The sequence below is a fragment of the Schistocerca americana genome, chromosome 1, assembly GCF_021461395.2.
Source record: "Schistocerca americana isolate TAMUIC-IGC-003095 chromosome 1, iqSchAmer2.1, whole genome shotgun sequence".
NCBI lineage: Eukaryota > Metazoa > Arthropoda > Insecta > Orthoptera > Acrididae > Schistocerca > Schistocerca americana.
The window spans coordinates 1,135,926,401-1,135,940,361 of NC_060119.1; positions in this window are offsets into that span (position 1 = coordinate 1,135,926,401).

Consider the following 13,961-nt stretch of genomic DNA (forward strand, 5'->3'; position numbering starts at 1 on the left):
AATAGAAGACGTGGACAGTTCTTGTCTGGAAAAAAATGATCACAAATGACGAAAAGTGCTGTTGTCAGTATGAAGTTCCTTAAGAAAGGTACCTGGAGAATGGGCCTCTGAAGGTTACCAAAACCAAAGTAAGAAGGTGGACATAAAAAGCAGACAAGCAAAGGCAAAGAGCGCGTTCTTTGTCAGAAGAAGAAAGAAGTTTCTGACACTGTACTGTGGTGCCCAAAAGTATGCGAACGACCTGCATTGCGTTCTGCCTGATTTCCACGAATTCGACGTAATGCAACGATCTTGTCGCTCCTCTAATCTCTTCTACGGTACAGTAGTTTGACTGTACAAAATGGATACCACAAGAGACTACCGGAGGACACTGTTCTTTGTGACAATCAATCCAGATGTAAATCAATACCACGATGTTGCAAGTATTAGGAAACAGCATATTAGATATGAGAAATTCCTTAATGGATCTAAACTCGATATTATCACAATAAGAAACATTTCAAAAGTATTTCCACGCTCGTTAGAATATGACACCACTAACTCCATGGCACAAATCCTTCAGTAATCCGTAGTTAAAAGTAAATATTTTTGTAAACAAGAGATTTAGAGAAAATATCTGGACGCCCGTAGTTCTATGATAGTTCAAAGTATTTTTTCTCTTTTTAAAGGTTTTCCAACCGCCTAATTGTCTTTCCCGTGTCGAATGGTGCATGGGGAGCATATCTCGTACCATTGCTAGACTCTTCTTTCCTGTTCCACTCGAAAACAGAGCGAGGGAGAAACGACTGTCTATATGCCTCTGTGTGAGCCCCAATTCCTCTTGAAATGTGTACCTTGGCGGGAGTGGAACGTCCTGTAGTCACCTTCAAATGCCTGTTCCCTATGTGAAATTTAATTTTCCCGGCGAATTTAATGTCCGAAGAGATTTCGGGATTGCAGGGGGTCGTCGCAAACTTCCCTCCACGATGTTTCAACTGGACATCTGCCAATCATCTTCAGGTAAGCCATCGAAGACTGACGAAGACTCTTTTTTTCTGTGGGTGGTTGGAATACAGATTCACAGGTTGCTCACGGTGTTACTTTGTTGGTGGATGGTAAAGCTGTTCCATTTGATAGTGATGCCATTCCAAAGACATCACTGGAGTGCACTTTGAAGCTGTGGCGGTGGGACTTGAAGTCCCATACCACCCTCCAACGGTGGAAGTTCAGGTTGCAGACAAGAGGTAACATATGTGACGGAACGTCACATTAATTGACATTTAGAGAAAAATTAAAAGGGTTTTTTGTGTGTTAAAAAATAGTGACGTGTGAACTATAAATTATTGAAAGACTGCGTCCAGGTGCGCGATGAATATCAAATATTAAAAAGTGTATTTTATTATCTGCACAGCTCGCAAACAGCGATGCGTTTAACAAATAGCCTTTTGTTTATAGTATCTGTATAACGTATATGAAGAAGAACAGAGATATTTTTTTGGGTGAGAGTAGCTTGTTTCGTCTAGTGGAAGGTCGCCATTGTATCACAGTCTGATATTTGGTGAAAGTCTATCTGCAAGTTATGAGAATATATGTCCAATTGTTATTAGAAAGTGTTGGGTATTGACGTGGTGAGCACCTCCCATAATAGCCACCATTAATTGTAATAAAACAACTCTATTTCAGAGCTTCGTGTTGCGGGGAGCTCTCTTTCCCTAGCTGCATTTGGTCGGTGATTACGCTGACAATATTTTTTGTTAGAAATTCGGTCTGTGATATTAAATGTAAATGCGGGAGACTTCTCTATTTTGATCTTTTAATAGTTTCAAAGCTAGTAAAGTAAAGACAAATTCCATTCATTAATGTTTTCGTACTGAATGAGTTCAGTATGTTTAAGATTGGCCGCTTAACGGCAGATGAGACTTTCCTCAGTTTTTGCCTTGCAGATAACGAATAGTAAATACAGAAAAATGTTCCGTTTGATAAGGATAAAAAATATCTCAGTTTCTTTGTGAAAGTTGGTGCATAAATGACCAGTAGCCCCTGAGAACCAAATTAATCATTACAGTTTTCGTAAAAGCACGCATATTTTGTCTCCATAATAGCAGCGCTCACGCGAACTATCTGTTACACGGCCGTGAATCGCGCGCTGTGTATAAAATATTATTTCGTTCGTACTTGGAATAGCCGATCTCCGTACGTATGTTATCGTGGTATTGGGTTATTTCAGGGGCCCCCGCTAGCCCATAATATTGCAGTACAAATAATATTGCCGTATTCAGTATTTATTTTTTTGATTAATCACTGTATATATAGTATTTAACAAAACTCCCAATCCCGAGTACCGCGATACATAACGACGAACAACACTAGGTGTCAACATCGGTGGTTTACAATGGTCGACACCAATCGGGTGGTCAAGTCTATACTAACGCTGCGTGAGTGACCGTAGACGACGAAGACGTTCTCCGCTCCACCTTATACAGGTTGTATCATAATTAATGGCGTAAACACATACTGTTGAAAGTACACGATACTAGAAGCAAAATAGTCTCAGTAAACATAGGGTCGAAAATGCATACCTTAAGAGCTACGGGCAATTTTTCATCTTCGATACTGTGAAGCAAATCTCTTCTACTGCAAGTTCTTTGCTTTCCATATTTTGGGAACTGGTAGTATGGACCAAAATAAGAAAAAAATGTCTAGCAAACATGTCCTCTAAAACGCATATCTTAAAAGTTACGAGCACTTTGCCATTAGAAGAGTTGTATTTCAAAGTACCAGAGGCAGCGGAAAAAGCATGCGAAGTTCAGAAGAACGCGAAATCCCGAAGATTGGCTAAAATTTACAGACGCACGGAATTTGGCACGGACTTCAATGCAAGATGCCTTTAATAGGTTCCACAACGAAACATTGTCTCGAAGTTTGGTAGAAAATCCGAAGAAATTCTGGTCGTATGTAAAGTACACCAGCGGCAAGACGCAGTCAATACCTTCGCTGGGCAGTGCCGATGGTACTGTTACCGACGACTGTGCCGCTAAAGCGGAGTTATTCAACGCAGTTTTCCGAAATTCCTTCACCAGGGAGGACGAATGGAATATTCCAGAATTTGAAACACGAACAGCTGCTAGTATGAGTTTCTTAGAAGTAGATACCTTAGGGGTTGCGAAGCAACTCAAATCGCTTGATACGGACAAGTCTTCAGGTCCAGATTGTATACCGATTAGGTTCCTTTCAGATTACGCTGATACAATAGCTCCCTACTTAGCAATCATATACAACCGCTCGCTCACCGATAGATCTGTACCTACAGATTGGAAAATTGCACAGGTCGCACCAGTGTTTAAGAAGGGTAGTAGGAGTAATCCATCGAACTACAGACCTATATCATTGACGTCGGTTTGCAGTAGGGTTTTGGAGCATATACTGTATTCAAACATTATGAATCACCTCGAAGGGAACGATCTATTGATACGTAATCAGCATGGTTTCAGAAATCATCGTTCTTGTGCAACGCAGCTAGCTCTTTATTCGCACGAAGTAATGGCCGCTATCGGCAGTGGATCTCAAGTTGATTCCGTATTTCTAGATTTCCGGAAAGCTTTTGACACCGACCCTCATAAGCGACTTCTAATCAAGCTGCGGGCCTATGGGGTATCGTCTCAGTTGTGCGACTGGATTCGTGATTTTCTGTCAGGAAGGTCGCAGTTCGTAGTAGTACACAGCAAATCATCGAGTAAAACTGAAGTGATATCAGGTGTTCCCCAGGGAAGCGTCCTGGGACCTCTGCTGTTCCTGATCTATATAAATGACCTGCGTGACAATCTGAGCAGTTCTCTTAGGTTGTTCGCAGACGATGCTATAATTTACCGTCTAGTAAGGTCATCCGAAGAACAGTTGCAAAGCGATTTAGAAAAGATTGCTGTATGGTGTGGCAGGTGGCTGTTGACGTTAAATGACGAAAAGTGTGAGGTGATCCACGTGAGTTCCAAAAGAAATCCGTTGGAATTCGATTACTCGATAAATAGTACAATTCTCAAGGCTGTCAATTCAACTAAGTACCTGGGTGTTAAAATTACGAACAACTTCAGTTGGAAAGACCACATAGATAATATTGTGGGGAAGGCGAGCCAAAGGTAGCGTTTCATTGGCAGGACACTTAGAAGATGCAACAAGTCCACTAAAGAGACAGCTTACACTACACTCGTTCGTCCTCTGTTAGAATATTGCTGCGCGGTGTGGGATCCTTACCAGGTGGGATTGACGGAGGACATCGAAAGGGTGCAAAAAAGGGCAGCGCGTTTTGTATTATCACGTAATAGGGGAGAGAGTGTGGCAGATATGATACGCGAGTTGGGATGGAAGTCATTAAAGCAAAGACGTTTTTCGTCGCGGCGAGATCTATTTACGAAATTTCAGTCACCAACTTTCATCAAAATAAAATAAGAGAAATCAGAGCTCGAACAGAAAGGTTTAGGTGTTCGTTTTTCCCGCACGCTGTTCGGGAGTGTAATGGTAGAGAGATAGTATGATTGTGGTGCGATGAACCCTCTGCCAAGCACTTAAATGTGAATTGCAGAGTAATCATGTAGATTTAGATGTAGATATAGATGAACAAGTGCTCATAGCTCTTAAGGTATGCGTTTTAGAGCACATGTTTACCGGCCTGCTTTTCTTGTTTTTGTCCATACTACCAGTTCCCAGAATATGGAAAGCAAAGAACTTGCAGTAGAAGAGATTTGCTTCACAGTATCGAAGACGAAAAATTGCTCGTAGCTCTTAAGGTATGCATTTTCCAGCCTATGTTTACTGAGCCTTTTTTGCTTCTAGTATCGTGTACTTTCAACTGTACGCATTTACGCCATTAATTATGATACACCCTGCATAGCGCGCTGATAGTACTGCCGCGACAGAAGGACCACACAGCCCGGCGACAGCGCCTTCGCTGGTCGAACTGCGAAGATCCGCTATCTTCGGCGTCACCGCTGGCCGCAGTCATCGGAGTATTCTGGCGTCTCCATCTGGAGCAAATCTCGGAGATGACGGGATTCCACGCATTCTCCAGCTGGTAGCCGCTGTCATCGTTCATTAGATCTTCCGCGATAAGTATTTCAACGGATTCTTTTATAAGGGAGTCCCAAAAAGATGATGCTATGGCCAAAACTAATAATGTCATAATCCAGTGAATGCCCGTTGGAGATTCACTGGTTCGCAATTGCAGACATGATGGGCTGCAGGAGCCGAGTGCAACGTTTATGTTCTGTGCAACGTTCTTCCACTGTGCGTGTTGTTTGTCCTTTATAGGCCATACCAAACTGGTACCGTATTTTGTAACAAGTTATCTGCATCTACATCCATACTCCGCAAGCCATCTGACGGTGAGTGGCGGAGGGTACCTTGAGTACCTCTATCGGTTCTCTCTTCTATTCCAGTCTCGTATTATTTGTGGAAAGAAAGATTGTCGGTATACCTTTGTGTGGGCTCTAATCTCTCTGATTTTATCCTCATGGTCTCTTCGCGAGATATACGTAGGAGGGATACCTCTGTGATGGTATGTTCTTGAAACTTCAACAAGAGCCCGTACCGAGCTACTGAGCGTCTCTCCTGCAAAGTCTTCCACTGGAGTTTATCTGTCATCTCCGTAACGCTTTCGCGATTACTAAATGATCCTGTAACGAAGCGCGCTGCTCTCCGTTGGATCTTCTCTATCTCTTCTATCAACCCTATCTGGTACGGATCCCACACTGCTGAGTAGTATTCAAGCAGTGGGCGAACAAGGGTACTGCAACCTACTTCCTTTGTTATTGGACTGCATTTCCTTAAGGTTCTTCCAATGAATTTCAGTCTGGCATCTGCTTTACCGACAATTAATTTTACATGGTCATTCCATTTTAAATCACTCCTAATGCCTACTCCCAGATAATTTATGGAATCATTCACTGATCCCAGCAAGTCCGAGATCTTAGATGGTGAGCGAAAATCACTTCCACCTGAAAATTATTAAGGATTATTGCTATTTTGAAGGAAATATTTCCAACGAAGGGAAGAAAAGCTAGGGACTTTGCTGGCGCGTTCTCCTCTTTATCCACTTCTCGGTGCTTGGTTTTAGCTGAGAATGCCCTGTTAATTTTCCGCATTGAGTGTCCATTGTCTCTGAACATTGTCCTTAAATGTGCAAGCTCTTTAGGTAAACCACCTGCAGCTGACACTGTACGGGCCCTGCGTATAAGAGTTTTAAGCACACTCACGGTTTGGGATGGGTGATGGCAACTTCACGAATGTTCATACAAATCGGTGTGGGTGGGCTTCCGATGAACAGAATGTCCCAGAGAGTCGCGACTCTTCCGTCTAACTAAAACACACCCAGGAACTGGAGACAATCATCTTTCTCTGATTCCACGGTAAATCGAATGTTCTCATGAATAGAGTTAAGATGATGTAAAAACTCCGTTAACGTTTCTTCTCCGTGGGGCCATACTACGAAAGTATCATCCACGTATCTAAAAAAAAAAAAAGAAAAAGCGAGGGATTAGCCGAGCCGTCTAAGGCGCTGCAGTCATGAACTGTTCGGCTGGTCCCGGCGGAGGTTCGAGTCCTCCCTGGCGCATGGGTGTTTGCGTTTGTCCTTAGGATAATCTAGGTTAAGTAGTGTGTAAGCTTAGGGACTGTGATGACCTTAGCAGTTAAGTCCCATAAGATTTCACACACATGTGAACATCTGAACATCTCCAAAAAAAAAAAAAAAAAAAAAAAAAAAAAAAATAAAATAAAAATAAAAAAAATAAAAATCAGTTTGTTTAAGAACCGCTGATTCAAGTGCTCTTTCCTCAAAATCCTCCATAAAAAAGTTATCCACCAGGGGAGACGAGGGACGGCCCATGGCGACGCAGTCAGTCTGTTCAAAATATTCTTATTTAACCATAAAACAGGTTGATGAGAGAGCATGCCGAGACAAAGCAGTGATGCCCGACTGAAACTGTTTATCATTAAGTGCCAAAGAATCAGCAAGAGGTACCCTCGTAAAAAGATATAATACATCAAAACTCACTAAAGGTTCAGAACTACTTAAGTGGAGAGCTCTTAGTCTGCTGATAAAATCGGCTGACTTCTTTACATGATGTGTACCTTTGTCATCCTATGGTCTAAGCGAGAAAGCGAGATGTTTGGCTAAATCATACGTGGAGGCGCCAATATTACTCACCGCCATGTGGTCTTAATTGCTTGATGGTCTCTGGAGGTAACGAGGAAGAATTCAGGAGTGTGCACGCCATCCGTTCCACACGTACTGTAGGGTCGTGATCAGTCCTCCTGTACATAGTATCACCAAGTAGGCCATACATCCATCCAAATACAAACTACGAGCTAACAGAACAGTTGAGTTCCCTTTATCAGCCTTCAGTAGCACTATGTCCGGATCCTCTCGGAGATTCCGTAGTGCAGCACGTTCTTCAGAGGCTATACTACTGCGCTGAGGAGAAGCTTTCCAAAAGATCACTCCAACGCCGAAGACCGCTGATCCATGCAGTTACACCAGTGAGGATGCTGCCGCCGGGCGGTGACTCTGACGCATGGGCGGCAATTCTGTCAGCTTCCTATATGAGGCGGAGCAGAGAACGTCTTCGTCAGTCTTCGATGACTCACCTGAAGATGACTGACTTTCGGTTGAAACATCGTGGAGGGGAAGTTTACGGACGACCGACTTCAATCCCGAAATCTCTTTGAACGCTCGTTCTCTAAATTTTCTCAATGTCTCGAGAAAAGAATGTTGTCTTCCGTCGAGGGATTATGGCCGCACACCCACCGCGTCGTTGCGACGGCACATACGAGGTGCGGCTAGAAAAAAACCGGACTGATGCTGGAAAAAACATTTATTTACAATTATTTACAATTTCATGTTATCTCCTTCAATGTACTCTCCTCCTCGGTCTCTACACCGCTCCATACGAATTTTCCACTGTTCATAGCAATGCTGCAGATCATTTTCGGTAAGTCCATACATTACTTCCGTCGCTTTTTCTTTTACTGCTTCAACAGTCTCAAATCTAGTTCCTTTCAAAGCTGACTTGACTTTAGGGAAAAGAAAAAAGTCACAGGGGGCCAAATCAGGTGAGTAGGGTGGATGATCTAAGATGGGAATGTTGTGTTTTGCCAAAAACGTCTTCACTGACAACGCACTGTGAGCTGGGGCATTGTCTTGGTGAAGGATCCATGACTTTTTTCTCCACAAATCGTTCCGTTTTCTCCGTACTCGCTCACGTAGGGTAGCCAGGACGCTAATGTAGTAATGCTGATTCACTGTTTGTCACTCTGGTACCCAATCAATGTGCACAATCCCTTTGATGTCAAAAAAAAAACAATCATCATTGCCTTGAATTTCGATTTTGACATTCGTGCTTTTTTTTGTCGTGGAGAACCAGGAGTTTTCCAATGCATCGATTTTGTAAGAAGGTGGGATCACTTTCAATGTTTTCCAGGATGTCAGAACAAATCATTCTTCGGCAATCCTTCTGTTCAATTGTGAGACACTTTGGAACCATTTTTGAACACACTTTGTTCACGTTGAAACTTTCATGAAGAATCTGCCTAACACTTTCCTTGTCAACTCCTGTTAACTCAGACACTGCTCTGATTGTTAAACGGCGATCTTGTCGAACAAGTTTACCGATTTTTTCAATGTTTGCATCAGTTTTTGCTGACAATGGTCTGCCAGTGCGAGTGTCATCATTGGTGTCTTCGCGGCCATCTTTAAATCGTTTAAACCACTCAAACACTTGCGTTCGCGATAAACAATCATCGCCGTACACTTGTAACATTACAAACGTTTCACTTGCAGATTTTCCTAGTTTGAAACAAAATTTGATGTTAACACGCTGCTCTTTCTGTACACTCAACATTTTCCGACTCACAGACAAAACGTCAACTACTTAAAACAGACGCCACGGGCAGACTGAGTGCAGGAGGCAGATGAAACTCGAGCAGTAGGTGGAGCGAGAGTCACGTGACAGGCCACGCGACTTTCAGCCTTATTGCATTCGTTTTATTGTTTCACCGGTACTAGTCCGGTTTTTTTCTAGCCACACCTCGTATATCGCTTCGCCATTCCCCCCCTCCGGCAGCGGAGCTGACCTCAAAAGTTTGTGTATATATTGTCCCGGCTAGTTAAGAACCCATTCTGTGCCGTGTGGGTTGGGCATAAAACATCTCTGAATCACGTTGTGAATCTCGTCGTGTGAACTAGCAATTGAAAATTGATCGCGTTTTTCCAGAGATAATTCATACACTTTCAACCACGACGGATCCAATGACTGTTCAGTTTTTTATTACTCTGGAGTAAGATATCAATTGAGTTCCAGTCTGTTTTTACTAATTTGTTTCCCTGAGTAAATTGATTCAGTTAGTTTAGCAGTCTGTATGCATTCGTTGAATCCTATTAAATATGTTTGTAAAAGGATTATCAGCTTCCTTCAATAACCGTTGATTGTTCACAGATATCATTGTCTATGTACTAGCTGATTATGGAATTTAGTAAACACTGGGAATGTCTCGTGTATTTCTGTTTTATTGACACAATTAAGTTCTTAAATGAATGAAAGATGGCGCTGGGAGATCAATGAAAGGAGAGTTGATCCTAGTGTGTATTGTTTCGGTGTAACAGTCAGTCAGTATTACATTGCTTCGTGTACCTATCACCAAAGATATGCTTTCCCATGAAACTGTCCTTTGCCATTAATGTGACGTAAATTATAAATATGTCTCTGGGCCTTACAATACGTGTGCTTCTCAATTCTCACGACACGACATTAATTATGGGTTCGAATCCTTTCAATGTCTGTTCAGCACATGTTTAGGCTTTTAACAGGCACTATTTTTCACTTCTCGTTTATTAGCGGAATCACCTTGACAAAGAGCGGCAAAGATACTAGTGTGATAACGTCCCAATACTCTTTAATAATTCGCATACAGCGAATAAAGTCCTAATTCAACGTGAAAGTTTCCATATTGTCAATAAATCTCTTCACAACCGTAAATATGCGATCGTAGCGTTTTGTTTAACACGTACAATCACCATTCACTTGAATATCAACGTTCTTACACACCAATCACCTCTAATTGACTCCGTCTCTGAATTTATCCCAAAATAATCTATTCTCCACCACTCCAATGTCTAATCCAGTTCTAAGAATGCAATTTAATTAGGCTCCTAATCCCAAAATTCCGACTACCACGGAAGAACTGCGAACACACTCGCCACCGCTGAAAACAAAAACTCAAGGCATCTAACAATGCTGCGCATTGGTTTATATATTACATTCAAAACAAAACGCAGTTCTGTTATGTCTTCCTTGGATTCCCTTTGTACTACTTTGCGTTACTCCATTTCGAATAGCTACTCTTTGTAAAATTTTAGCTATTACTACCGTTTTTTGGCTCTTAGGTCATTTCGTATTATAGAATTTAATCTAATACTCGTTTCTGTAAAACTACTCTCTAAAGAGCGCTTACAGGGTCCCATTGAAGTTCGCGAAGCATGTTGTTCGAACCTACCGGTAACAAATCTAGTGGCTCCCCTCTGAAATTCTTCGACGTCTTCCTCTGGTCCGACCTCATGGGGAACCCAAACACTTGAGGAGTTCTCAAGAAATGGTCGCACTAGTGTCCTACATGAGGTTTCCTTTACAGCTGAACCACACTTTCCTAAGATTCTCCCAATAAACCGAAGCCGACCATTCGCCCTCACTACTACAATCATTATATGCTCATTGCAATTCGTATCACTTTGCAACGTTACTCCTAGATATTTAATGAAAGTGTCTGCGTCAAACAGCGCACTACTGACGCTATATTCAAACATTACAGGATTTTTCCTACTCATCTGCATTAACTAGCATTTTTCTACATTTAGAGGTGGCTGTCATTCATCACACAGTCACAGACTGCTGCTCACACTGTCCACCAGATAATTTATGCATACAGAAAATAATAGTGCTTCTACCGTACTTTCTAGGCACTCCTAACAATACCCTTGCCTCTGATGTACATTCGCCGTCGTTGACAACATACTGGGGTGTATTGCTTGAGAAGTCTTTGAGACACATACCTGCGAACATAATCGACATGCATGGACCTTTGTTAATAGGCTGCACCAGGGCACTGTGACAAGTGTTTTCTAGAAATCTAGGAATAAGGAATTTGCGTGTTGCCCTTCATCTACAGTTCACACGAAGCATGCTTTCTAAAACCATGCCGATTTGTGGATAGAAGCTCTTCTGTCGCAAGGAAATTTATTACATTCTAACTCAGAAACGGTCAAGAATTTTGCAGCAAACCAAAGTTAAGGACACTACAGCAAAGCAATGTTAAGGATAAATAACGTTACATTGGTATTTGTTCTCTAGATCATAAATAGGATATTTCATAATCATCTGGAATGTGTCAGTTTAACATAAGGTTTTTTTACACGATATAATTTTTTTTTAACAGTTACTACTTCATATATAAATACTCATCTATTGAGTAGAAGGAGTTGCCATTCAGAAATTCTTTTAATTTCTTTTTAAATGCTGGTTGGCTATCTGTCAGACTTTTAGTGCAATTTGGTAAATGACCAAAGACTTTTGTGGCAGCATAAGTCACTCCTTTCTGTGCCAAATTCAGATTTAACCCAGAATAGTGAAGATCGTCCTTTGTTCTATTGTTGCACCTATGCACCTTGCTACTACTTTTGATCTGGCGTGGGTTATTACTGACAAATTTCGTAAGTGAATATATGTGTTGTGAAGGTACTGTGAATATCCCCAGTTCCTTAAATAAGTGTCTGCAAGGTGATCTTTAGGGGACCACAGCTATTATTGCGATTACACGCTTTTGTGCTATGAATACGTTTTCTCTTAATGATGAATTACCCCAAAATATAACGCCACTTGAAAGCAGTGAATGGAAGTGGACATAGTAGGCTAAAGTACTGATATGTTCATCACCAAAATTTTCAGTAACTCTAACAGCATAAGTGGCTGAAGTCAATGTGTTTCTTTCAATTGAATTTCTCATCAACACCCAGAAATTTTGAATATACGTTCTGCATTCTTCCAGTGAAATATGAATTAAATCATTTGTCTACTGCTCTGCTCATACCACAATACTTAAGCTTATCTAAAAGAATTTCATTATTTACACATAAAAAAGCCTTTGAGATATCACAAAAAATTCCAGTGGATGATGTTCGAGTATTCAGAGCATTTAATATTTGATCAGTGGAAGCACTCATAGTATTTTCTGTTGAAAAGCCTTTCTAAAAGCCAAAGTAATAGGTATTTTCTAATGAATAGTTGGATCCTATTTTCTATACAAACTTAAAATTTTCTACTTCTGACATTTCGTTAACAAACTTTTTATTGAGTCTGATAGATATACAGTCTCTCTGTGCTCTGAGTTCCCCTTCTAACAACGCTCCAAATTGTTTTAATTTTATTATCAGAAGTGCTAATCTGAGACTTAATGCATATACGTCTGGACTTTTTTCTTAAAACATTGCAATAGTTTTTATACTGTTTGACTCTTTCTGGGTTTTTATTCCTTGTAACTATTCTGTTTGCAAGATATTTTATCCCTTTAGTAAGCAACAGCTCTTTTACATGGTTTATTACAATTATGTTTCACTGGTTTGTTAGGGGAACTGGTTTCAAATATACTCACAAAGGTATCATGAAATAGTTAAATTTTAAATTAGCATTAGGCTGCCTGTACACCTCTTTCTAGTCTGTTACAAGCCTTCCCTAAAATTTGGAATTGTTAAGTCATTAAATAAATGCATTATTTTAGAAGACTATTTTGCATTACTGTATGGACCTATGTCACATAATGTGACTAGCTGTGCATCATGATTAGAAAGAACATTCTTAACAGGGAAAGTTTTTACTTGATTAAATTTATCTTGGTCTATAAAAACTTTATCTATCAGTGTGCTGCTTTTCTGCATTTTTTACAGTCCCCTGTGTTCTGATACAATATACTAACATTATTTTTCATTGCACTTTCACGAGAATCTTGTGGTATATTAACATTATTTTGCACTGTAATTTTATGAGAATCTTGTGGTATTTTAACATCTCTAGTACCTGTCTAATAAATTTCATTCAATGTGAATCATTGGACACTGATCTTAGCCTAAAAAAGAGCTGCTCACATAAGTTTCAATGTCCTCCTTTAAAGATTTTGCCACCATCTCAGCCAATTTATCCTTCCCTTTCCTATTAAGATGCAGGCTGTGCCTTGTTAAGTCTCATGTACCAATAATGTCAACAGATACCAAACCAATGCCTAACAAAGTAGCTGCCTCAACTAACTGATCTAACTCAATATTGACTCTCCTGACAAAGCTGTTCAGTTGGGGCCGATCATACCGCTTGAAAGCAGGGACCAAGCCAACAGCTATATTGTTCGTTGCAGATTCTGTTTTTACCAGGTCACACTCAATATTGTAGCCCTGATCCCTACCATTAGTGCCGGCCGCGGTGGTCTCGCGGTTCTAGGCGCTCAGTCCGGAGCCGCGCGACTGCTACGGTCGCAGGTTCGAATCCTGCCTCGGGCATGGATGTGTGTGATGTCCTTAGGTTAGTTAGGTTTAATTAGTTCTAAGTTCTAGGGGACTGATGACCACAGATGTTAAGTCCCATAGTGCTCAGAGCCATTTAAACCATTTGAACCTATCAGTACTATTTCCCACTCTGCCCATTATCACAATATAATTTTTCTTTGTAAAACCGTTCCACAACGATCCTACAACCTCTATCACTTAGCTAAGACAAGCACTTGGCTTGAAAAAACCTGTGACCTGATACCTAATTTTCCCTGTGAGATCTGGCCCACGTCTCTTTCATGCCTACTGCCTGACAACAGATCTTTCCTCCTACTTTCTGCTTCTCTTGAAACAGTTGGGTTGCTGGTGAAAGTCTGTTGAGTATTAACTACACCTACTCCTACTTAAG